This window comes from Ailuropoda melanoleuca, chromosome 13, assembly GCF_002007445.2.
Source record: "Ailuropoda melanoleuca isolate Jingjing chromosome 13, ASM200744v2, whole genome shotgun sequence".
Lineage (NCBI taxonomy): Eukaryota > Metazoa > Chordata > Mammalia > Carnivora > Ursidae > Ailuropoda > Ailuropoda melanoleuca.
In genome coordinates, this window is record NC_048230.1 from 5,346,207 (window position 1) to 5,372,995 (window position 26,789).

Below are 26,789 nucleotides of genomic sequence, written 5' to 3' on the forward strand. Positions count from 1 at the left end.
AGAGAGATAGTTCCGTCATCAACTCTTCACGGAATTGTCTCCCTACCAGGGAGTGAACCCCTTGAGGGCATGGACTATGCACCAGTCGTGGCAGAATCCTCTGGACCAGCTGTATGCCTGCTGCCCAGGTGGAAAGTTCTACATAGTTGTCGAATGGAAGAATGATAATACTAGGCAAACGGATGTCTCTCTTTTGTTTAGATTTTTATTGTTTTCTAATACTGGGGGAGGCTGCTAGGTGGTGATTATTTCTTGGTCAAGTACTGGTTGTGTGTGTGGGGGGGTGAGGGTCCTCTCCTTATCACTGATGCTCAGGGACTGATTTGGAGGGGGGAGCACTTATGCTTAGTGCGTGATGGGCGGACCTGGGTGCCTCCCACAGACATCCTCCAGGAAGTTTGTCTTGAGGCAGAGGAAAGACCGCCCCAAAGCACAGATTGTCAAGAATTAAGACCCAAACTTCTTCCCAACTGCCTGAAATGAACCTGTCCCTCTGTCCATCTTGTTTCCCTGGGGGATGGGGATTAACATGAACATCTGGGGCAAAAAAACCCAAACCACCTTTGTTGAATGACAGGGAGAAACTTGGCAGGTTCAGTGTGAGCGAATGTCCTTGTTTTTAATTTCCCCCCCCCTAAGATTTATTTATTTGAGAGAGAGCGGGAGCACAAGTGGGGTGAGGGGTACAGGGAGAGGGAGAAGGAGACTCCCTGCTGAACAGGGAGCCCAATGCAGGGCTTGATCCCGGGACTTCGGGATCACGACCTGAGCTGAAAGCAGATGCTTAACTGAGCCACCCCAGTGCCCCAGGAATGAACTTGTTAACAAGGGGATGGATTATTGTAGTTCAAGGGAAACACCAGAAGTTCCCGAATCGTGCCGTAAGAGGTTAAGAGCTACTCTGCCTCCACCTCCTAACTGCTATTGGCTGCTGCCGATACCAGGAGGCACAGCATCTCTGGAGACAGTGAACCTCTTCCCACCAGCGTCTCGGGAGGTATCTCATTCTCTTAGCTTTGAGCAATGAGTGCACAAGAGGAGCCTTAGACCTCTGGAGCTGACTGCGGTTCATAACCTTGAGATTGGTTGAGCCCGCCAGCCCCTAAGCGCGCCAGTTTCAGCCACTAACCCAAAGCAGGCGCCTCCAGTCTCACATACTCCCATTCCCAAGTTGATGGGGGTTTCCTACCCCCAGTGCTGACCTCGCTCCCGCCCTGTCCATGATGTCCTCCAGCGCCCTTGCACCTTGCACGTAGACTCCTCACTCTCCCAGCACTCCAGCCTGTTCATTGCCTGTGTATTTGCCCAAGCTTCTCTCCTGTGTGCAGTGCCCTCTTAGCTTACCCTATTCACCTAAAAAACATCTTTTCTCGGTCAAGGCTGAGCTTAGGCATTATTTCTGTGAAGATGTTCCTTGCTCCCCCTAGCATCACATCTTCCAAGATTCTTTTCGTGCTAACTGCTGAATGCAAACCAATCAAGTGAGACTGGCTCCTTGAGAAATGAATGTAATCTTAGGCCAAATTAAGAAAGACATGGAATCAAGAAGGAGGTGAAAATCCTCCTTGCATTCTGCTTCATCGAGATTATATCTAGAGCAGTGATTTTCAAGTGTGGTCCCTGCCGCCTGGGAATCCCCCAAACCCTCTCATGAGATCCTCAAAATCAAAACTACTTTCATAATAATACGAAGACTTTGTCTTTCCCACCCTGTGAACATTTGCACTGCTGGTAACTTAGCAGGACTCAGGATATTGTCACCAGCTTCCTCATGAGCATCCCCGATGGAACAGCAAACTGATGAATTTTGCTCAATCGCAACCCTTGAGTATAAAAATATTCTGTGTGATGAGCTGAAAAGCACACATAAAGCACTTGTACAACACACATAAGTAGGACAGCTGTCTGGAGGAAAAGCACACAATTATTTGAGGTGTGAGCTAAATAAACTGCTTTATTCCCAGGACACCATTTTTTTGTTGTTGAAATAATGACTGGCAAACTGGTTGGATCTGTCCTCTATCATGTTAATCATCCTTCATAGTTTCATTTCTTCTGTAGTGTTGACATTCATTCATGTATTCACTAATTCATTAATTCAACAGACACTGAGTGCCTCTTATGCGTCAAAAATTCCATCTATGTCGCCATCTCGGTGAGATTATGGGTGGTTTAATTTGCTCCCCGTACTGATCTGTATGGTTTCTGGAAATGTATGGAGAGATTTAGTTTTAGGCACCCATGATGACCCCTAGGAATCTAGAAGTCTCTTTCATACCCTTTTCAGGGAAAAAGTTTTTTCCCCTTAAATTTTCCTATTTATAGACATTAGGCCGCATTTATACACACATGCATAACATTTGTTGCTAACAAGTCTGGCTGGAAAATGGTGAATCACTTTGAAAACATGTTTTTTTCTGACATTGTCACCTTCCTATTACCATAAATCTTTAAAATTCTTGAATTGGAGAGATAAGAGGAATTGTCCAAGGGGCCAACTTGCTAGGTCAGCCTCAGCTTCCAGCCCCCAGGCATGGAGGTAGTGAACACGCTCATCCTTTTCTTCATCTTGGCTGCTCGTGTGAATTTCATGCTCTCTCTGGCTCAGGAGGCTATGTCTTTCCCTTGCATACTTGGCTATGTCAGAAACCCCTGCCTGAGGAAATTGCAACCCTCAGACCTTGCTGGTGGGATTGTAAAATGGTGCAGCTGCTTTGGAAAACAGTTTGGAAGTTTCTCAAAATGTTAAACATAGAGTTACCATATGACCTAGCAATTCTGTGTATACACCCAAGGAGAATGACATATGTTCACAAAAAAACTTGTACACAAATGTTCATGACTTTATTCATGATAGCTAAAAAAAAGAAATGTAAAAAAAAAAAAACAAGCCACCCAATGTCCATCACCTGATGAATGGATGAATGAATAAAATTCAGCATTGTCATCCAGTAGAATAGTATTTGGTAATAAAAAACATGAAATATTGATACACCCTGCAAAATGGATGAACCTTGAAAACACTGTGCTAAGTATAAGAAGCCAGTCACAAAAGACAAGGATATATTGTATGATTTCTTTTGTATGAAATATCCATAACAGGAGAATCTCTGGACAGGAAGTAGATTAGCCCAGGGCTGAGAGGGGCAAGTGTTGGCAGGAATGGGAGTGACTGCTAATTGGTACAGGTTTCTTTCTTCTTGGAGTGATGAAAACTAGTTTTCATTTCAGTTTAAAATTAGATTGGGGTGATGGTTGTATAATCTGTGAATACATTAAAAATGAATTGGGGGCGCCTGGGTGGATCAGTTGGTTAAATGTGCGACTCTTGATTTCAGTTCAGGTCTTGGTCTCGGGGTTGTGAGTTCAAGCCCCGTGTTGGGCTCCATGTTGGCTATGGAGCCTACTTAAAACAAAAACAAAATAAACCACTGAATTGTACAGTTTAAATGTGTGAATTGTACGGTATGTGAATTATATTTCAATAAAACTGCCAAGAAGAAATCAAATGCCAGGAGAAAACCAAATAAATCTCAATGTATCTGGAGGATACCACTTAAACCGTCACCAATTTCTAGAAAATTCTCACCTTCTTTAGTCTTAGTTGAATGGAACAATTGTCTTTTCCCTTCAGTGGTGTCTGAAGTTGAACTTTTCTACTGGGCTTCTCCTGACGCCTTCTTCACCCCCCTGCCCTCAGCTTGTAATCCTGTGGGATGATTCTCACCATTCTTCAGAAAACTAAGCGAAGAGAGGCTAAAACATTTGTCCAAGGTCACATCTCAAGAACATACGTGTCCCAAGTTAAGTCCTTTCTAGAGGCTGAAGGCTGTTCTTCCAAAGGTGTGAAGAGATGATAACCAATCTTTATTAAGTTCTACTTGAAAAATATTTTATTCTGGGGTGCCTGGGTAGCGCAGTCGTTAAGCGTCTGCCTTCGGCTCAGGGCGTGATCCCGGCATTAAGGGATCGAGCCCCACATCAGGCTCCTTCGCTGGGAGCCTGTTTCTTCCTCTCCCACTCCCCTGCTGTGTTCCCTCTCTCGCTGGCTGTCTCTCTGTCACATAAATAAATAAAATCTTTAAAAAAAATATTTTATTCTCATCCCCTCTTAGAAGCCTCAGAGGCACAGAAGGACTTGGGGAAATGACGTGACTTTGCATTACAAATAGTTTAACTGAGTTTTTAACTGGAGTGCCCTCAGCTTGTCGCCTCTGCCTGAAACAATCTCAACCCATTATTCTGGTTGCCTACTGATGTTGTCTCCTTTTACGTCTGCCAGGGATTGGGAAGGGCTGCAGAGCCCTGGAGTCTTCTTGTGCGTTCGGTGGCTGGAAGCACTGAACTGAGGTGTCTCTCTGCCTTGGGTATGGCCACCACAACCCAGATAAAGAGGCTTGATATTGTAGTGGATGGGCTAATAATTATGTGACTTTGGGGAAAGTTACCTAACCTCACTAAGCCTCAATTTTGCCATTTGTGTAAGAGAAATGAAAGTCACAGCTGTCTCCCAGTGTAGTTGTTAGGATCCAATGGGACGCTGCATGCAACATGCTTAGCTAAAGCCTGGTACACAGCTAGCGCTCAATAAATGTAGCTTCTGTGCTTGTTCATTGCATGTGATCTCCCTGCACTGGTGGCTGGGGTGAGTTGGAGCTTGCAGACTGACTTCTCTGCGTATTATTTCACTGATCAGGCAGAACAAGCCCATTTTAACATTTCCCTAAATCCTCCCATCATAACTGCGAAGAGAAAACTGAGGAGAGAAACCAGGAGCGTGTCCAAGTGGTCTCCGACGTAGCCACGTGATCAATGTCATGAGGCTCTTAAAGGGATGATACTTAAAAATACATATATTTTTAAAGTAAGTGCTACACCCAACGTGGGGCTTGAACTCACGACCCCGAGATCAAGAGTCGCATGCTCTACCGACTGAGCCAGCCAGGTGCCCCAAAATAATTTTGAATGAAAAGAAAAATGCCTATGATCTGATGCTCCCAAGAAAAAGTACACAGGTAGCATGTACGCTGCGTCCATTTAACAAAGAGGTCGTCAGACAAACTTGTCTGTGTAGGGAAAAGCAAACTGGAGAGAGTCACCAACATGTGAATAGCGGTAGTGAAGTTGTGGGTAATTTTTTCCTCCTTCTGGTCCTGAATTTGTAAAATTTGCCTACATGAAAAAACCTGCATGTTTATTTAAAGTTCAGCCACCGCAGAATAGATAAGACAAAGCACAGGTCTGACATAATAACAGAGGAAAACCCTTCAGGCTTCGGGGTAGCGGAGAAGAGTCTCTGGGGGCCCATGCTCCTCTCTTCCTCCAAAGTATATTTACCCACCTTAGGGTTTTCCGGGGCCCTGCCCAGCCTCAGTCAACCTGTGCCCATATGCGAGCACTGCCTGTGGGTACCAGTCTGGGCTGGGCCCTGAGGCTGCATTCCTGGGGGCAGAGACTGACTGTGTCTTGTTCATCTTTGTGCCCCCGAGGCCAAAAGCAATGCCGTGTGTGTGGTAAGAACACAGTAAGGGCTGAATAGAGAGAATCTCCAAGGTTGTTATTTATGATTTGTGACTTGACTTCAGACTTGACTTGCCACTAAGCCTCTGGGACCAGATGGTACTGGAATTCACAGTATCAGTAGTGCACCACTGTGGAAAGAGGCATCTGGGGGACTCACATTCCCCACATTCTCATTGTTCTGCCGTCTTCTCTGATTAGGAACCTCTTCTCAGATGGTGCAAAGATCTCCGGTAGCTCAAAGACCCTTGTATTGTGGGGTTTGAATACATGATATTCAATTTTACATTTTCCAGTCGCTATTGTAATTAATTTATCCTGACAGGGCTCTTACTGACAAGAATCTGGCTATGTTGTGGGCCAAACTACATCCCGTACAACTCAACAATGCAACCCTGCAAGGCCCTTCTGATCCAGCTCTTTCCTGGCCCCTGTCTTCTACCCCAGGGCTCTCTCCCTCCTCTCTGCTCCAGCGGCATCATGTTACCCACTCAAATGGGCCCAGTGTTTTGCGCTCCAATTCCAGCCTTTGTTCATGCTATTCCCCTGCCTGCTGTGCCCTCCCCTCGGCCCATCTGCCAAACACCTCACCTCTCTTTCAAGGCTCCTTCAAGGCTCCTTTACAAAGCCTTTCTTGACTTCTATCCATGGGTAATGCTGATCTCTCCCTAAGAATACTACCATCTCTAGAACATTCCTTGCACTTCTTCAATATTCACAAATATTTAGTAGGCACTGGATATGGAGCTAGGTGCTTGGTACGCATTATCTCGAATTCTGGCAGCAACCCCGTGAGGAGGCATTGTTGTTCCCATTTGCTGATGAGGACACTGGGGCTCAGAGAAGTGAAGGACTGATCCAGGCTCTCACAGACGTTAATGGTAGAGCCAGAATGGACACTGGGTCTGTGTGATTCCAACACTCAGTCAGGTTAGCCATACTGCACTGCATTACTCAGCCGTGTGGTGGCTGCCACGGGGGGTGATGGCTGTGTGTTCTCAATAGTCCCCTGGTGGGCAAGCTTGGAGGAGCAGCCTGGCTGGAAAGGGAGCCGCTAAGCGATGGTCGAAGCTGCATTTGGGCAACCATCGTACTGCTTTTTATGGACTGCATGTTTACATAAGGCAGTTTTAGAGTAGCATGGTGGAGATTATGGGGAGCTGAAACCCCTTGCCTGACCACTGTGGATGGACTCAGGGAAAAGTTAGGGGAGAGGGCTAGATCAGGGAGGCAGAGGGCAGACATGCAGTTGTAGGAAGTCATGGGTCCATGTCAAGGTGATCAGTCACTCATTTCATCACCCACACTGAGTCGGACCAAAAAGACACTTCCATCAGGAGTAGATGATGCCATGCAGCCCCCTGAGGAATTTCTAATCCAAAAAGGGTGTGTGAAAGAAATTGGGGGGGCATTCGTAATAAACAGCCATTTAAAAAACTCTCATTAAATAGCATTCCCATGCTCCTGAGAAGTGAGCAGCAATTTTTTTTTCTAAAAATAGGAAAGAAAAAGTTAATCGGGAAGAGCAAGAAACAATCTCTATTAACAGCAATAAAATCATGACATTTGAATGTGAAATTGTCAACTTTTTCAAAGAGCTATCATAGATCATCATCTCATTTGGTTCTCACTTCTATTAAGTGAGGTGTTGGGGGGGCCTCTTACCCCTAATCCACAGGGGGTAAAAAGCTCTCAGTATTGAAAACTGGGAGGAATGATCAAACCCTAATGGATCTTGTGAGGCAAGCCTTCCAGTGCTCATCGTGGAAACTGAAGTTACTTTGTGAGCTGTTGTGGGCAGAGAGAGGGATTGGGTAAGTCCTTATTGACTGGAAGTGAGTTGAACCTTGGGTCCTGGTAGACAGAAACTGTCACTGTGAGAAGGCAGGTGAGCTGTTATTACTTCCCTTGGTGGCCATTTCAGATTTGTTTGGATTGGCAAGGACATTCTCAGAAGTCCTCAAATGACATCACCAATAGTGCCAAGCAATATCCTTGCACACAGGACAAAGTTCAGCACCCTCTGGGTTAACTTGCTTGTTGACGTTGATCCCTTATACCTAGACCCTCATCTCTTCCTTTCAGCTTTAATACTGTCCTCTTTTAGGATAGCAATTGTTCTAGATGCGGTTGCACAAGGAAGCATTGATTCTATTATCTGTTCCTTCTATTCTTCATGCTCTTATTATTGATTGGGTTCCAGGTTCTGGTTTTGAGTAGGTCATGGCATATATAATAACTACATCATAGCATATTTAGTTTTAAGGTCATTGTTGTCACTGGCGTCAATGTCATCATCATTTTTCAGTCCATTTTGATTCAATTCAATGCAATTCAGTAGGTTTTGAGCTCCTACTCATTCAAAGCATTGTGTTGGGCACTGAGGATACAGCAGTGCATCTTTAAATGTGGCTCCTATTCTTACGAGGTTTATGGTCTAGTAAGAAGAGAGACATTAGAGATGTAATTATATGCCATTAGGATAATTACCAAAGGATGGTATAGGATAATATAGTAGGAAGACTCAACCTAATCTTGTTGGGTAGAGTAGGGAATGGACACAAGGAAGGAAGAAGGAGAAGTAAGATTCCAGCTGAGGAGGGAAGGATGAATTTGCGAGGGTGGGGGTTGGAAAGTGATGGGCTTAGGAAACAGAGAGCACTTTGGTGGAGAATACAACAGGGCCAAGGTGTAGAGAGCTTGGCATATCTGTAAACTTAAAGGAAGTCCAGGTGTCTTGGATCACAAGGTGGGAAGTCATAGGAGATGACCTAGGAGAGCCTAGCCAAAGCTATGCTATGGATTTGGGACTTTATCCCAAGGGATTGGGAAGCTGGATTAAGTGGTTGGAATGTGTTATACTAAACAGGAAGTAGATGATCATTATGATAATGGGGATGAAGATGATAGTAATAGCAAACCCTTATATTGGACTTCCTGTGCCAGTCAGTGTTCTAAGCACCTTACAAACTTTAATGAATTTACATAAAGACCCATTCCAATCCACCCCTATTTCCCAGTACCAGGAGGCAAGATCAAGCCAAAGTCTGAGAGAAACCCAAGAATCAGGTTCTGGGAAGACCAGAGAACGGAGGCCATACCTTGTAGAGTGTTTTGGAGCCAAGTTCTCAGGGTCTGGCAGAGAAGAACCTGAAGGAGGGCAGGTTGGGGATAATCCAGGAGGGCCAGATGACTGGCACAGACAACGTTGGGATTTCTCAGCTCAGCTGAAATGGCAGGAGGCGCATCACACTGAGAACTCTGTATGCCGAGCTGATCTGTCTCTTGCCTTTGGTGTGAACTGCAGCAGATGATGGAGGTGACCAAGATACGCCTGTATCAGGTCTGTGGACAGTAGAATGCAAATGCTAGACCAAGACATGTGACACAGCTCTGTATCAGGGCTGTGCTCCAAACCAACACAAAACTGAACCAGAACATCCACTTCATAATTGAGTGTAATTTGGGGGATGTAGTTGGCAGGTACTGTATGTACTTTCAGGGCATTCTTGCCCCAGGAAAGGGGACCAGAGAATGCAAATGAGGGTCTGAGGGTTACATGTGTTGCCAGATGGGGCGCATGGCAGGCTGGACAACTGTGACAGTTGCTGCTTCTGCTGCCCATAATCTTTTCCCTCTCTCCCACCTGACTTTGTGGGGACCAGCTATCCTGTAGGCAGATGATCGTGACTAAGTTCTAGACTATCTAGAATTCCAAGAGGGGTAGAGTCATATGGGCTGGAGTTATCAGAGAAAGCTTTACTCAGATCCAGGAACTTGAGCTAGACATTGACAGGTAAACAGAATTAGGACGGTCAGAGAGTTGGAAAGGCATTTCAGGTGGAGGGCTCAACAAGAGCAAAGGCTCAGAGGCATAAAGAGATGCGGGGCTGTGATGAGACTCAGACCAGGCGGCAGGGTGTTTGCAGGAGATGGTGAGGGATAATCAACAAATCAAATCAACCACAATCTAGAGTTTGGATTTTATGTCTGATACCTTGCCAATCAATTTATTGCTAGCCTGTCCTTTCTTCATCACCCATTTCATGACCCAACATGCATCACTCATTGTCAGAAAGTTCTTGCTGATGTCTAACCTAAGTCCACACTACTAATATGAGGTGTTTTTTCTGGGTTTGGTCTTCAGAAGAGGCAAAAGACATGCTTTATGGAAAGTCCCACCATGGAAAATATCCTCACCTAGACTCCAAATGTCCCCGTGGAAAGCTTTTGCCATTTGGAATGGCCCAAGTAACCCGAGCAGCAGGACTCTGCCTCTGGGGAGGGGCTCTGCCTACTCTCGGGCTCCTGCTTATTTCCTCTTTGTCTTTTTTTTTTTTTTTAACTAAAACAGTTGACAATTTTATTTTACATTTCACAATACTAATGAAAAAAAATTTTTTTTATTGTCCCAGTACTCCCCTGCCAAAACTATTCTTTCACTGATAGGAAGGGAGAGCAAGTCTTCCTTGTCCTGCTGTTAGAAAACATCCAGAGTCACAGCACCATGATCTCCTGGAGAAGTTGAACAAATAATATAAAATGGATTTAAAGAGGCTCCCCTCTCTCCTTATCTGTCTGGTCAAGTCATTCCTGGCCAACTGGGTACCATCATGGGACAGGCGGGAGGTCTCATCATTGGGGCCCAGGTATCAATGGCACAGTGGCCTCCCATAGACAATCTCATTCCAGGAGCCAGTCCCACTGGCATCATCCCAGGAGCAGGAGGGCCCATCGCTGGCATCATGGGAGGGTCCCTGTAGGGTGTGCTGGCAGCTTACCAGGGCAGGGAGGACCGGGGAGACTGGGGGGAGGTGGGATCGTTGCCCCTGCGGGAGGAAGAACAGAGAATGGAGTAGGAGGGATCTTTCCTTGTTGAAATGCGGCGGTGGTTTTGTGGATCAGGCTTGGAGCCTGCTTTTGCATCCATTTCTGATAGCAGTCCTGCACGTTCTCTTTGTGTTTCCTTCCGCTGCAGTGTGTCTTCCTCACAGGTGAAGAGTCCAGCGTGAGGTATGGGTCGCAGTAGTCACAATAAAACTGAGCCATGTTGCTCTGTAGGCCATTGGCCTCCTCTTTGTCTTTCTGACTGATAAAAGGACTTGAGATTCCCCCATTGAGCTCATGTTGAGAAGGAAAGGGGAAAAAGGGGAAGAATTTGTCATCTTTGTTTTTGGAATAGAAATAATTTACAGATGCCAAATATCATTTTGAGATGCAACATTGAAAAAAAAATGACACAGGTTTTTGTTTTTTTTTTTTAAGATTGATTTATTTATTTTAGAGACAGTGTGAGCTGGGCAAGGGGGGAGGGTGCAGTGCACAGGGAGAAGGAGAGAGAATCTCAAGCAGACTGCCTGCTGAGTGCAGAGCCCAACACGGGGCTCGGTCTCACAACCCTGAGATCATGACCTGAGCCGAAATCAAGAGTCAGACACACAACCAACTGAGCCACCCAGGTGCCCCCAAAATGGCACAGGTTTTTAAAGGTAGTTCATTTCTGATTTTAAATGAGGGTAAAAGAGAGTACTTCTGATATATTAAAATTGCCCCCAAAGCAAGAGAATGGCATCAGAGAGGCCTGGGCTCATATCCTGACCTGGGTACTTGCTAGTTGTGAGACCTTAGGCAAGGTACTGCACTTTTCTGAGCCTCAGCTTTCTCATCTGTAGAATGGGCTAGGGCAAAGGACAGTAATCCTTTCCCCGTAGGCCTGTTAGGGAAATTACCACATTACAGCACTAACGGAGACTGGGAGTTCAAGATCCCTACTCACCTTGTCCTCATTCTTTACTGTTGCCTCTCCCATGATTCTTCCCCTCCCTGATCCACCTGTCTGGTCCAAGACTTAACTTGCCAGAGGGGACTCCAGGGCAGAGCTCACAGCTGCTTTCCTTCATTAGCACGGGGGAAACAGGGAACTCCTTCTGGAGGCGAGCCCGTTGGTCTCCCTTTCATCTTCCTTATGAAGCCGGGGTGATGAAATCGAACGGTCCGAGACATGTGCCTGTGCTGTCAACCGCTGGAATTTAATCAGAACTCACAGACCAGCTCTTTGGGTGGTGGCACCTGGGGAGCTCAAGACGTTCTGGCCATACCCACTTCGTGTTGCTTTCCCTGATATTGCAAATACTTTTGGATGCTTATTTTTTTGCAGGAAAGCATGGAATGAATCTCGGGCTTTTCAATAAAATTCCCGTGGAGAAGTTACTGTATCTCTGGAGGTCAGTGGCTGCTTCAGAGACGAATGGTGTACCTTTTCAGCAAAGAACGTAATTAAACAAGCTCGAGAAACCCCCAAGTAATGTGTCTCTGTGGGGCCACAAGACCCTGGTTTCAGGGGCAAAGAGGGGGGCTCTGATGTCAATTGAATGAAATAAACATTTTCACCCCACTGCCTGCTTCAAAGGCCCCAAGGGACTCCTCTGTTGGTGGGTTCCCCTTGGGAACCATGCCAGGAATCAGGGAGTGGGGTGGGGGCCAGGACTCCCTAAACCCTTTTCCTCTAATAGTATAGGGAGTACTGATTGGAAGCCATTTATTTAATAAATTAATTTCCTAATTCAGTTAATCAATAAATAATTGTCATGTAATTTTTTTTAAGTTTTAGAATAGGTAAAATATTTGCATGGTTCTAAATTTAAGAAGTGCACTGTAAAAGTCCCCCTCCAACCCACTCCTCCATCAAGGCTGGGAGGCAAGCGATAATACCAGTTTCTTATACCTCCTTCCAGAGAAATACTGGGCACAGAAAAGCTGTACCTATTTTTTTTCCCGGGCCTGTTTTTTTTTTTTAATTCACATAAATGTTAGTCATTTATAAACTCAGTCCTGAACCTTCATTTTTTAAAACTTAATAATAAATCTTGGAATTTTTTCAAAAATTGCATGAAAGCCCACATTATTCTTTTTTATGGTTGGTTTTAGTCCATTGTGTGGAGGCATCACGACTTTTTTGTGATCTCCTGTTGAGAGACACCTGGTTTACTTCCATTCTTTCGCTATTACAGATAACACTGCAATGAATAACCCTGGGTAAATGCCATTTCATACGTGGAAAAATCGATCTGTAAGATAAGTTCCTAGAAGGGAGTTGCTGCGTGAAAAGGTAAATACCTTTGTAATTTTGAACCAATATCGTGAAATTGTCCTGTGTAAAAGTTGGATCAAGTTACACTCCCATCAGCAAATTGTAAGAGTGTTTTCAATATGCAAGCGTGTTTAATTGAGTGTGTATTCTGTTTGCTGTATATCGGGTGGTTAAAAAGGTGGAGGCAACCTCTACTCTAACGGCTTCCCTTTGCTCTTAGGAAAAGAGCAACCTCCTTCCAGCCACCTTGCATGACGCCGAGCCTCATTGCCTTGCTCTCTCCTTTCCTGGCTCACTACCCTCAGGCACTTCCACCTTTCTTTAGTTTCTCAAACATACCAAGCTTCTTCCCCTCACATGATCTTTGTACATGGTTGCCAGATACTTAGAAGGCCTGTTCTCCCCTCTCCTCACCTAGTTAACCACTTTTAATCCTCAGCACTCAGCTCAGTCACCACTCCCTCTTGGGCATCCTTCCCTGATCTCCATGACTAATTCTCTACAACTGGGTGATAAGCTCCCCAGCACCATGTACTTCTCCTTCAAGGCCCAGAAGCTATCACCATTTCATTTCTGAGATGATTCAGTTAATGTCAGTCTTTCCTGCTGATCTGTGAGCTCCGGGAACGCAAGGACCACGTCTGTTTTGCTGCTCATTGTATCTCCAGAGCTTAGCACTGTGCCTGATACCTAACAGACACTCAGTAAATATTTCTTATTTGGATTTATTCAATAAGATCAATGACTATTAAGTATCAACTATGTGCAGGAATTGTTCTAGGTCCTGGGAATGTATTAGTGAATAAAACAGACAAAATTCCTGCTTTCGCAGTGCTTAACATTCTGATGGTGGTTGGGGGAAGGAGTATACAGTCAATAAATGCATAAACTATAAATATATAATATGTCAGATTGTGATAAATGCTATGAAAAGAAATAAAGCAGGGTAAAGAAGTAGTAGGATTGAGAGAGCCATTTAAAATAGAGACTTCAGGAAGCCCTTTTAAAAAAATTAATATGTGAGCAGAGAAAGCTATTTGGAGGAAGGGTATTCCAGACAAAGGGAATGGCAAAGACTTTGAGGCAGGTCCATAATAGCATGTTAGAAGTACAGCAAGAGAACCAGCATAGTTGGAATCAAGTAAGCAAGAGGAAGTGAATGACGATGGATGGATGAATGAATGACCCATTGGCATGTGGTGGGAAAGGTGAAATTTACAAGGGGAAAAACTGTAGTGTTAAATCAAAATTGACAAGAGTCTTCAACAAATGGTACCAAATGGACATCTACATACAAATAGTTGGACCTTGATCTACACCTCTCATTATCTACAAAAATTAAAATGGATCAGGAACCAAAATGCAAAACTTAGAACTATAAAGCTTCTAGAAAAAAATCACAAGAGAACATCTTTGTGATTTTGAGTTAGGCAAAGATTTCTTAGATACAACACCAAAAGTATGATCTGTAAAAGGAAAAAAAATTGTGAGTTGGACTTCTTCAAAAGACACTGTTAACAAAATGAGGGGCGCCTGGGTGGCACAGCGGTTAAGCGTCTGCCTTCGGCTCAGGGCGTGATCCCGGCATTATGGGATCGAGCCCCACATCAGGCTCCTCCGCTATGAGCCTGCTTCTTCCTCTCCCACTCCCCCTGCTTGTGTTCCCTCTCTCGCTGGCTGTCTCTATCTCTGTCGAATAAATAAATAAAATCTTTTAAAAAAAAAGACACTGTTAGTGAAATGGGAAGACAAGTCATGAACTTGGGAAAACTCATTGCAGATTGCATAACTGATAAATGACTTGTATATAAAGATCTCTTAAAAACTCAACAGTAATAGCAAACAACACAGTTTTAAAAGGGCAAAAGACTTAAACAGCTGCTTCACCAAAGAAGATATACGAGTGGCAAAAAAGATGGATGGCAGGATATACGGTTGAGTACATGAAAAGGTGCTCAGCCTCATTAGTAATTAATGAAATGCAGAAAACTGCAGTGTTATATGACTATCCCTCCTTTAGAATGCCTAAAATAAAAAGTATTGATTATACAGGGGGTTCTGGGTGGCTCAGTCAGTTAAGCGGCTGACTCTTGATCTCAGCACAGGTCTTGATCTCAGGGTTGTGACTTCGGACCCACATTGGGCTCCGCTCTGGGTGTGGAGCCTGATTCAATAATACAAAAAATAAAATAAAAATAAAAAGCATTGACAACACAACTGCTGACTGGGATGCAGAGAACTGGAACTCTTCCACCTTGCTGGTGGCAATGCAGAAATGTTACAGCCACCTTAGAAATCACTTTGACAGTTCCTTATAAAGTTACCATACATCCGTCACGTGACCCAGAAGTCTCACTCCGACAGAAATGATAATGATGATCACACAAAACCTGTATGCGAATGCTTACAGCTGTGTTATTTGTAACTGCCCCAAACTGGAAACAACCTAAACAGTCCTTATGTGAGCAATATGTAGGCAAACGGTGGGACAGCCATACAATGAAATACCACCTCACAATGAAAACAAGTGGATTCCTGATACACCCAACAACATGGATGAATGTCACATGCCTTATGCTAAGTGAAAGACGCCAGACTCAAGTCTGCATGCTGGATGATTCCATTTGACATTTTGGAAATGGTGAAACTATGGGGACAGAAAATTGATCAGTGCTTGCCAAACATTTGAGAAGAGGGCAGGGACTCTGATGATCTCTCAGACTTGCACACCTGCCCAGCTTCCCTTGGACGGTTTAGGGACCTCCTCTCAAAGGAGTATAATGCAAAGAGGGGTTCTTGTCCTCTGAACCAGAAAACCCTGCAACTTTAGTACTTCAAGGGCTGTTGGGTTTTGGATATGACAGGTGATGGTGGTGTCTGGTGGCCATGGTGGTGCCCTGTGACAGCTCTGTGACGAAGCCAGGGCTCAGCAGGAGAGGACTTAACCATGGGCACACAGGAAGAATCTCCAGGGAACTTCTGGTTGTACAAGAGCATAGGGAACAAGGGGCAGGGAATTTTGAGTTGTTACTCTTGCTGGAGCCCTCTGTGTCCAAAGCCAGGTAGGATCTTCTCCCTACTTCTCCCCACCTTTCCTTGTGATCATTGTCGTGTAAAGTCTACAGATGGTTGTGATCCTTCTAATGTGGCGAAGTATTTGAAGACAAGCCCAAAGGAGGTCTTCGTGAACAGAAATTTGGTTACCAGACACCCGCTTAGCATCTCCTGAACATATACCATAGACAGAACCCTGCTATGTCCTAACAGGAGGTGCCACTCCTGTCCCTGGGGAATGCCTCTTATTGGGAGCAATCACACAGGAAACGACTTTAGAATTACAGTATAATAACATATATTCTCATGCAGGGACTAGGGCAATGGGCTCTAGGCATGGGAGTTGCTTGTTACCCCGTATTACTGGCAACTTTTTTATTCCTGGCTACACAATAGAATCACCTGGAGGGAGGAGCGTCAGAACTCTGAGGCCTGGGTCCCCCCAAGACCAATTCAACGGAGATCTGTAGGTAGAGGCCTGCTACTGAGATTTTTAAAAGCTAACAGGTGATTTTATTTTCTACATGTTTTTAGGAACATTTTCCAACTCATTAAGACAATACATATTAAACAGGACATAAACAGAGGCAGATTGAAGAATATTTTGTGTTTCTAAGCTTTGTAAAAATTCAAAAATGAGGGGTGCCTGGGTGGCTCAGGTCATGACCTCAGGGTCATGAGATCGAGTCCTGCATCAGGCTCCCTGCTCAGCACAGACTATGCTTGGGATTTTTCTCCTTCCCTCTCTGTTCCTCCCCTGCTCTTGCACACACACCCTCTCTCCAAAATAAATAAATAAAATCTTTTAAAAAAAATTTAAAAATGGGATTCTCGCCCTTTTAAGTACTATATTTTTTCAATAGCAAACTGTCTTAAATATAAAGTACTGTACAAGAAATGAATCGAAGATAAATTTTATAAATACACAGGTAGATATTTCTTTTCTTTCTTTCTTTTTTTTTAGAGAGAGAGAGCACAAGCAGGAGAGTCAGAGGGAGAGAGAGAGAATCTCAAGCAGACTCTAGGCCATGTGCAGAGCCCAATGCAGGGCTCGTTCTCAGGACCCTGAGAATATGACCTGAGCTGAAACCAAGGGTCAGAGGTTCAACCCATGGCGCCACCCAGGCACCTCCTACACGGGTAGATATTTTCATGTTAAACCAGTGTGCTCGGGTCCTTGGGTGCCTCAGTTGGTTAAGCGGGAAATGCTTTTCGGCTCAGGTCACGATCTCAGGGTCCTAGGATTAAGCCCGTGTTAGGCTCCTTACTCAGCGGGGAGTCTGCTTCTCCTTCTCCCTCTGTTCCTTCCCCCTGCTTGTGCTCTCTCTCTCTTTTAAATAATCAATCTTTAAAAACAAGCAAACAAACCAACCACTGTGCTCAATTTATCCTACTGTCTGAGGTTGGAAGAATCCAGGGATAAGTTAAGATTGAAAAAAAAAAAACAAATTTAGTAGTGAAAATATTATTTTATTCTGACACCACAGGCAAAAAATAAAACCATGATCTTCTTCCTAGAAACATCCTATTCTTTGTGTAATTACAGCCAATGACCTCATTTCAAAATATTTAATTTATTTCATCTAAGCTTCTTTAGTCCAACAAGGCAATACAGTGAAAATTCTTTTCAGCAATAAATAGCAACACTAGAATAAATAAAACCTCCTGAATATTTTAAATGATGTAAATTTTTTACTTATTTAATATTTATATAACTGTTAAATATAATATAAACATAAAATTACTTATTTTTTTCTTTTTCTCTTCTTTTAAAAAAAAGATTTAATTTATTTATTTGAGAGAGAGAGTGAGTGAGAGAGAGCATGAGTGGGGGCAGGGAGGGGGAGAGGAGCAGAGGGAGAGGGAGAATCAGGCTCCCCACTGAGCAGGGAGCCCAATGCGGGGCTTGATCCCAGGACCTTGAGATCATGACACTGAGCCAAAGGCAGATGCTTCACTGACTGAGCCACCCAGGCGCCCCGAAAATTACTTATTTTTTCTGAAGAGATTATCAATGAAAGAGTTCATTGCTACTTATAATCTTTTTTATATGATTATTAACCTTCTATTCCCTCAATGTAATAACTCAATATGATATTGGTGATTCTATTTTCACAAGTGCTAGTCAAAAAAGGTGCAGTGCTATGAGATTCTAGCTATAAGAATTGTTTTTACTGAAAGAATTCAAGGTGCACATTTAATCTCCTGCGAACCGGGCAGGAATCACAAAACGACCTCCTGCGCAGTTGCCTCCCCGCAGGATGGATCACGAATATCCCAAGGGTACCGACAAGCTCTACAAATAAAACACTGTGGCACCTGCCACGTCAAAATTCAGCCTACCCACAGCGGACGTCACAGTGGTGTACTGAGGCCGGCTCACACCGGGCTTCCGGGGCTTATGGTTAAATACTCAGAAACTTGGCAAGCAGGCTGTTCAGTTATTAGTCACGGGAAACCTTCCACAGTGGGAGGGATTTCATGGCCGAAGTCAGCAGAGGCTCCACATCAGGGTGCCCCCCCACCAAGAGCCGGTCGACCAGAACCCACTCCCTAGGACGGTATTTGTGACTTTACGTGGATTTGCCATCTTTTGCAAAGCGGCTCCTCCCAACCCCAAACCTGCCCTACCTTTTCCCGGGGACACGAGGAGCTGTGATCCCATGAGCACAATACTGAGCCTACTGCGGGCGTGTGACAGAGGCCCAGGTGTCTCTCTTCCTCCATAGCTGCGTTATGCCAAGTCCCCTGGTCCCGGAATGGCACCCTGCAGGTGCCTGAGGGGGATTTCCTTGCTAACGCGTATCCCACTTACTTTGAGCCTGGTTATCTATCATGTGTGTATACGCGTGAATATGTGTCCTCCCCAGCGGTGAGCAGAAGTTGTATAAAGCACCTGCCATCGGGCATGGATTCGGGTAGAGAAACCTGAACGGAGAAGCTGCCTGATCAGAGAGTCTCGACATCTCATCAGTATGACTCACAGTTGCAGAGAGTCCCCTATATCCCCCTGCAAAATGACAAAGGTCTGTTTCATCGGTAATTATGATTCTGCCCGAGACTCACATTTGCATGGTGTCTCCAGTGAATAACTTTGTGATCTCGGCTACTCAGATTTTCTCCAGGGTCCTGTTGCAGCCTGAGAGGATGAGATAGAGCGGTGGTTCTCAGACTTGAGGGCGCATGGGGTGGCCTGGAGGACCCCTGGAAACAGATTGCTGGGCCCCACCCCCAGAGGTTCTGAGGCAGGAGGTGTGAGCAGGGCCTGAGAGTCTGCATTCCTAACAAGTTCCCTGGAGATGCCGCTGAGCAGGGACGACACTCTGAAAACCACCAAAGCAAAGCATCGAAACAATCTTTCTCTGTCTCCCCTCTTGCCTGGACTGATAGGTGAAGGGAAGGGAAATAGCATTTATTGCGCTTCTACAATCATGCAAATCATCTCATTTTATTTAATGCACTACCCTCCAAGTAATTATTACTTCATTTCACAGATGAGGATGGTGCAACTCCAGAAAGGTGAAATGCCCAGAGCTTTACAATGAGGAAATGGTGAAGTACAAATTTATCCAACTCCGAAATCTATATTTGTGACACCCTGCTGCCCACTCACTGTGTTCGGCCAGGGTAATTGCATAAGCTTAAGGGGTTAATTCTATTCGACTTCTTCCTGCATGATAGTTTGTCCTCTACTTTAACGGTCTTACTGTATTTTCTCCAGGTACTCTGGGGTACAGCCAGAGTTCAGTGCATTGGTTTAGAATAAGTAACTTTGCCTCATTCAGCCTCACTTTCCTTATCTGTAGCATGGGGAACCGTATTACCCACCTTGGAGTGTTGCGATGGAATTACAGATACGAGACGATGCGCCTGGCCGACGTTAGGTTCACGACACTTGATAGGTGTTGTCATTACTCAGTAGCCTCTTGCCCCTCTTTTGTACCATCGCAACTTCGGAATGAATTAAATGGTGTGTTCCTCCCCTCCTCTGTGTTGGCTGCATTCACCAGAACGCACTCTGCCCACGTGTTTTAACTGTCTTTTTGGTATGTCTCCCATTGGCACCTGTTCTGTTGGAGGGTGTGGTGATGATTAGATGAGATAACGTGCAGCATGCGTGGCAGCCAGTCCACAAGCAAATATTTACTGTGCATCTGCTCGGTGGCAGGCCCAGGGTATAGCCGTGAAGCAGAGCGTCCCTGCCCTAAAGAACTTAGTAATGATTCTTATTGCTCCTTTCTGGACATGGCAGGGATTAGGTCTCTAACACTTTTGTGACGTCAATGCTGCTGCTTCTCCACTATTATTTTGCTCGGTTTCTGAGCTATTATTTTGGTTAGCTGGTTGGTGTTCAGTATGTGTTCTGGGAGCCAGTGGATTGGCTGGGAACTTGGAATCCTGCATTGGTACTCCCAGCAGCTACCTGTCTGCTTTCACACAAATGGACTTGTTGGTACCAGCAATGGGACACGCGGTACCTACAGTGTTGCAGATCTGGGGAAGGCTCACTGCTGTGACTCTTACGACAGCAGCAGAAGCTGGAGTGAAGAGCTTGCTTTTCATTCCAGCATCTTCCACATCCCAGGACCAGAATTTCCATGCTTCGTATAGTGCCTGCAACCTTTAATAGTTAGTGGTGTACTCGTCAAGGTCACCAATGATTTTCGTGTTGCTAAGTCCAATTCTCAGTTCTCTGTCCCTTTCTTAGCTGACCCATGGCAGCATTTTGCGGGGTCAATCCCTCCCTCCTTCCGACCCTCAACACTTCCCTCGCTTGCCTTCCAGCACACCGTATTCGCTTGGATGGCATTTCCTCCTCCACGCTAAGGAGGTTCTCAAATCTGACCTCCTCATGTCCCCACTCCTGCCCTGCCTGCCATGTTCTCCTCAGCCACAAGCACCTTCACCTTCTGGTTGCTCAGGCCCAAATCCTTGGAGTGGCTCTTTCCTCCTCTTTCTCTCATACCCCACATCTGATCAGTCCATTAGCAAATCCGGTTAGCTCTACGTTCAGAATATATCTAGAATCTGACCACTTCTCATCACCTCTGCGGCTGCCCCTTGGCCTGAGCCACCACCTCTGTCACCTGCATGATTTTAGTAGCCTCCTATCTCGTCTCCTCACTTTGGTCCTTGTCCCCCTCCCTAATAATTTATTCTTTTTTTTTTTTTTAAAGATTTTATTTATTATTCGACAGAGATAGAGACAACCAGCGAGAGAGGGAACACAAGCAGGGGTGCGGGAGAGGAAGAAGCAGGCTCCTAGCGTAGGAGCCTGACGTGGGGCTCGATCCCATAACGCCGGGATCACGCCCTGAGCCGAAGGCAGACGCTTAACCGCGGTGCCACCCAGGCGCCCCCTATTCTTGACTTCGGTGTCCAGGTTGATTCTTCTAAAATGTAAGTCAGATCATCAGATCAAAGCCCTCCAGGGACTCCTTGTGTTTCTCAGAGAAAAGCCAGTGTTCTTAGAATGGCCCATGAACCCCACGTGATCTGGCCCCCATGACCTCTCACACCATGTCCTGGAGAGTACTTTCCCTGTCTCTGTGCTCCAGCCACACTGGCTTCCTTGCTTTTTCCTGATGTAGCCAGGCCCATCCCACACAGGGCCTTTGCACTTGCCGTCCCTTGTGCTGTCATGGTTGCCCCCCTTCCCCCCCTGGTAGCAGCATGGTTTGCTCCCTTGCCTCCGTGTTTCTTGTGCAGTTGTCACCGCTCAGTGAAAACCTGCATGGTCCCCTGATTTAAAACTGCAGCCTTCCACATTCCCCACCCTCTGTCCTGTGTTGTGTTCCTTCACAGACTTACCCCTCCTAACAGACTATGTGCGCCCTGATTTGTTTCCTTTTCATCCCTGTCCTCCACACCAATGTAAGCAAGAAGGTGAGGATTTTTCTGCATTTTGCCTGCCATTCTCTCCCAGGCACCAATTACAGTGCCCGGCACACAGTGAGCACTTACTAAATCCTTACCACACGCATGACTACCTGCCGTTTACGAGTTCCTACTATGTGCTGGGCACATGCTGGCGGCCTTTGTGGATTCTATAATTTCGTCCTCCAGCAACATGGTGAGGAGGACACTACTATTATTATAAGGATGAGGAGACGAGAACTTAGGCTAAGTAGCACGCCCGAGGTCGCATGGTTAAAACATGGTAGAGGGAGGGTTTGAACCCACCTCGCCTGCGTCCAGAGCCCCTGCACCTCAGCACTTTGCTGTGGTGCATTGAAGCCTCAATCTGCAGTCTCTGCCTCCAGGAGGCCTTCCTGACCCCCAGTTGCAGGCTGGGCAGGACAGCACACCGGGACCCATCTTGGTCAGAGCACTCGCCTGCTAAGATAGGAGTCTGTTTGTATGTCTGCCTATCCCTTTAGACTGTGGGCTCTGCCAGGACGGCGCCTTATTCATGTTTGTTTTCCCAGCCTGGCACATAGTAGGTGCGCAGTGCACATCGGTGCAGGAGATTGGCTCTGCTTGTGTCTTCTGGGCACCGTGGGTTGATCGCGGCTGTCGGGTGCCACGCAGGGACCCCAGGACCATCAGCCCCTGTGTCTTGGGGGATGAAGAGCAGTGCTACTTGGGTACCTGTCTGCTTTCATCCAAACACAGAGTGGATACCCGGTAACTTTTGTTGACTAAAAGGACATAATTACATCCTTAAGAAATTGAACCCTTCGGGCCGCACAGGAGGCTTCTGGGTTTTGTTTCTGTTTTAGTTGTTGTTGTTGTTGTTGTTTTTTTTAAAGATTTTATTTATTCGACAGAGATAGAGACAGCCAGCGAGAGAGGGAACACAAGCAGGGGGAGTGGGAGAGGAAGAAGCAGGCTCCCAGCAGAGGAGCCTGATGTGGGGCTCGATCCCATAACGCTGGGATCATGCCCTGAGCCGAAGGCAGACGCTTAACCGCTGTGCCACCCAGGTGCCCCTAGTTGTTGTTTTTTAATGCTTCAAGGAGAAGCATTTGGAAAGGAAGCATTTTCGCAAAGCTTGCTTGGCCGAAGTGCTCATAGAAGAGATTGCGACGACATCTTGCCCTTTTTGGTTTAACTGAACAGAAACCCACTCTATTTTGGTCGACACACCTTTGAACCGTTGTTAAAATTATAGTGAAAGAAAATGCTCTTTCCTACAGAGACTGAGGATGCCGTAGGCTCAGTACAGCAATGCTATTTGCAGTATGGGTACAGACATCGATATAAGCACTTGGGTTAAGTCGGGGACATTCCCTGGATATTGGTACTTTTGTTACCTCTCAGACATAAATGTAACTTCTTGTAATTGGCTTTTTATGTTAAAAACAGACCACCTACATTTAGGAATGGGGTGGCTAAGATTCCAATTAACTGAGGGTTCTAACTGATTGAAGTGCAGGTGATCGGTTTTGTAAATAACGGGTGCCTAAGACAACACTGTGAACGGTGTCCGTATTTACTCATTCCATGAACCAGAAACAGTCATACCTCCCTGTAGCCAAACCGGAGCCCAGTCCAAATATTTCAGCTGTTCTGCTACTTTGTTAGTTGACAATTGTGTAAAGAAGTGGACCTCTTTTAATCCCCAGGGCTTGGACACCTTTTGTTCTATTGAGATTTTCGCAGAGCTGCTGCTTGTAGCAAGGTTTGGCTGAAAGATAAGAACATGGATGTGTGTAGCTGTGAGAAGGGCTTTGCCAAAAGCAGAAAAGATTGTTTTGAGCCTCTGCACCTGCTTGCCACCCTGGGCTGTGATGCAAAACACAATCGTTTCAAACAAAAGAGCGTAGGAAGTGACTGTCCTTCAGCCTCACCAGTCAATTCAAATCAGCTCCAAGAAAACAGATTCAAATCAGTAATGCAAACCCCACCCAGAGCTAATTTTTTCTGAACAATAGCAGTCACCAAGGCTCACTGAGCATTAGGTGTTCAATTCTATTTTAAGTGGCGTGGGAGCTTACCCCCAAAGTCAGGTTTAATTAACTAATTTTATTTGCCTCTTGATAAAAAAAAGGACATGCGGTGGTTTTTTTATAATTTTAAATACAGTGAAAATGAGGAATTTCAACAGAGAGACTAGAAGATGGTTATAGAAAAATAGGAAATATTCTCTCAGGAATGTGGATTAAATAGTTTGAGCATGAACTTTAACTCTGAGCTTCCTAGAACCCAAGGCAGAAATAAAAATGGTTAGGTAGGCCATGTGAGTTTTATCATCATTTGAAGAAGGAGAAGGAAAGCAGTTGCAGCTTCAAATGATTTTGTTTGGAGGAGCAAACATTCACCTGGCATTATGTGGTTGGAAAATTGGATTTTGTAGAGCTTCATGCAAGGGACTCGAGAATTGCTTGCTCAAAGACGTCTTCCGTTGTGATTTTGCAGGTGCGAAAATGGCCTAGGTCTTGCCACGAAATCATGAAAGCACGGATCAATGATGGCTCTTCTGAGGAGAGCACTTAACTCATATTTAAGCTCCTGCATCAAAGCCCGATCCCATGTCACGTTTATTTTTAACTTTGGTTCAGGGATGCAAGGTGGTTGCTCATAGTGAGTTGACTTCCAGAAAGATGGACTTCAGAGCCCATACAAGGAATACAAACAAGCAAGCTCCAGCAAACCACCAGAAAACTCCCACGCCTTTTTCCCCCACTGGTTGTGCAATACTGTATTTGCCCCCATGTGATGTGTCAAAAGAGAAAGTGAAATAACCAGGAGGGTCTTGACCAAAAGAGACACAAAGAACAGCACAGACTTCGTGGACCGAGCAGGAGTGTCAGCTATTGGAAATTCCCAAAGTATGTGCCCATTTTGGCATTTCTACCTAGAGTGTGGACTTCCCGGGATGGTGGCAGAAAGCCAGAGCTGGCATCTGCAGGAAGAGTGGTTCCTGCCCAAGGGCAGATATCCTTGCCCGGAGCTCTCCCTCCTGAACCAGCAGACAAACTGGTCCAGTTCCAATGCTTGACTTTGTACACAAAGGCAGCTTTTTGGAAACACATTTGCAAGAGATTCAATGAGCTAGTTTTCTTGTCTTCTCTCATCTAGTTCTTTCACAACCGACTGCAGACGTCTGCATTGCAAGTGCCAGTGTTTAGCACCACTGTGACCCCTATCTTTCCTGTAGGCCATTCGGGGGGCGGGGGGCTCCCAACTTCTTTGGATTAATAACCAACATAGCTCACAGGAGGTAGGTACAAGATTAAGTGCAGACATTCCATCTCCTGCTTCCATCCTTTTTAATGAGAAGTTTCCACGTGGGGGACAGCTTAGTGAGGTCAGCTCAGATTCCAGCTATGTGCCGTTTGGGAGGCATAGGTTCCTTCCAGGTGCCAAGTGAATGGCGGGGATAACGTGTAAGTCTTCTCTCTAGGACGGCGTGCTGTTTTATGACCAGCAGAGGGCATGAGCTGGCATTGTGAACCGGGGCTGGGCTGTCCCCTTACTGGCTGGACAGTGAGCCACTGGCAAGTCAAAGGACAGGAAGAGAGCCCCCAACTTCCCCAGTTTAGTAAACCAGTGCATTCTGAGGTACCTGGATCAGTTCTGAGCACAGCGGGCATGGGGTTTCCCCTGTCTGGGTGAGACAAGTGATTCACCTCTTTGGCTAATTTTTTTTCTCAGTTTTTGGCTCTAAGAATTGGCTTTGCTCTAAAAAAAAAAAATGACTTCTCAGAAATGGGTATCGCTTAGTTGAACCACTCATAAGGGAGCCAGATAGCCATGCAGAAATTCTCCAGGTTCCCCCAGAGGTCCAGCAAATAACATTAATAAAAATATTAGTAATAACAGCCATCTCTTACATAGCAATGATTATGTACCAGCTTCTGTTCTAAGCACTTCCCGTACATTTACTTATTTCATGTTCACAAGAGCCCTGTGAGGTGGGTGGGGTTGTTATCCTCATTTACAAATCAAGGACTTTAGGAACAGAGAAGTTTAGTAACTTGTCCAAGGTCACATAGCGGTGGGAAGATGTCTGCTGAACACGGGCTACTAAGAAAGTGTCATCGGAAAGAGTGGTTTGAGTTAAGGGTCCGGGTGGTCGGTAGCCAGCCTGGGGAGGTCCTTATGCTCTTGAATCTCCTTTGGGTCCAGGAACCCTTTAAGAATATGTTGAAAGCATATAACCTCCTTCCAGAAAAATGTGTATATGTTTTATCACAGAAAAAAATTCCAATATGGCTGCTTTACTTGAAGAATTGCCACTCACTCTTTTAAAAAGAATGGTATGGAACGCCTGAGTGGCTCAGTCGGTTAAGTGTCTACCTTCGGCTCAGGTCATGATCCCAGGGTCCCGGGATTGAGCCCCGCATTGGCTCCCTCCTCAGTGGGGAGCCTGCTTCTCCCTCTGCCTCTCCCTCTGGCACTCCCCCTGCTTGTGCTCTGTCTTTCTCTCTCTGACAAATAATTTTTTAAAAAATCTAAAAAGGAATGGTATCATTTTTCTGTTTGCTCCCAATCCTCTTTTCTGCAGGTTCACTTCTGTCGACAAGCAACCTGAAGGATGTCTCAATCTGTCCCCATAATATCTGAGTCATTTGTATTTATTGAAACGTCTCATTTCGTACACTTCAAATATGTATGGTTGCATTTGTCAATCACACCTCAGGAAAGCTGGGGGAGAAGCCAGTCTTGTGTAAGTTATTAAATCTTAATATTCATGATGTAAGTTCTGTCCATTTAAAGCCTTCAATCTTGTATTCAGTTCCAAGCTTCCCTCCCCCTCCTAGGCTACCAGGAGGCTCCTTTCCTTCTGAGGGGTGCGTGTCTGCAGCATGTCTGCAGCATGTCTGCAGCGTGTCTGCAGTGCGTGAGGGATGTCGGCTCTCTCCATCCCTCTGTCCCCCTCGGTTACTCCCTCACTGATCTTTGGATTGGTTCAAGTCAGAGGAGGCGCCTGCTAAGGGCTCTGCTTGTAGGGACTCATTGTGCCCCCCAGCATCAATGTCAAGTGGCATACAGGGAGGGCAGGGAGCGTGGTGAGGACACCACAGAGAATTTAAAAGCAATCGTTAGACTGATAAAAGGCAGCTTGCAGTTATCATCATTATGCACAGATAACACTAAACAACGTCAGTGATGAAGTGCTTTTTCCTGCCTGAGCAGACCACACGCCCTTGGTGGGCCACGAGGTCAAGGGACTTTG

At 45.5% G+C, this 26,789-nt stretch overlaps 1 pseudogene; it reads right to left on the reverse strand.

Moving 5' to 3' along the window:
* Window positions 1-10,090: 10,090 nt before the first annotated feature.
* LOC100469803 lies at window positions 10,091-10,569 on the reverse strand (annotated as a pseudogene).
* Between the last annotated feature and the right edge of the window lie 16,220 nt (window positions 10,570-26,789).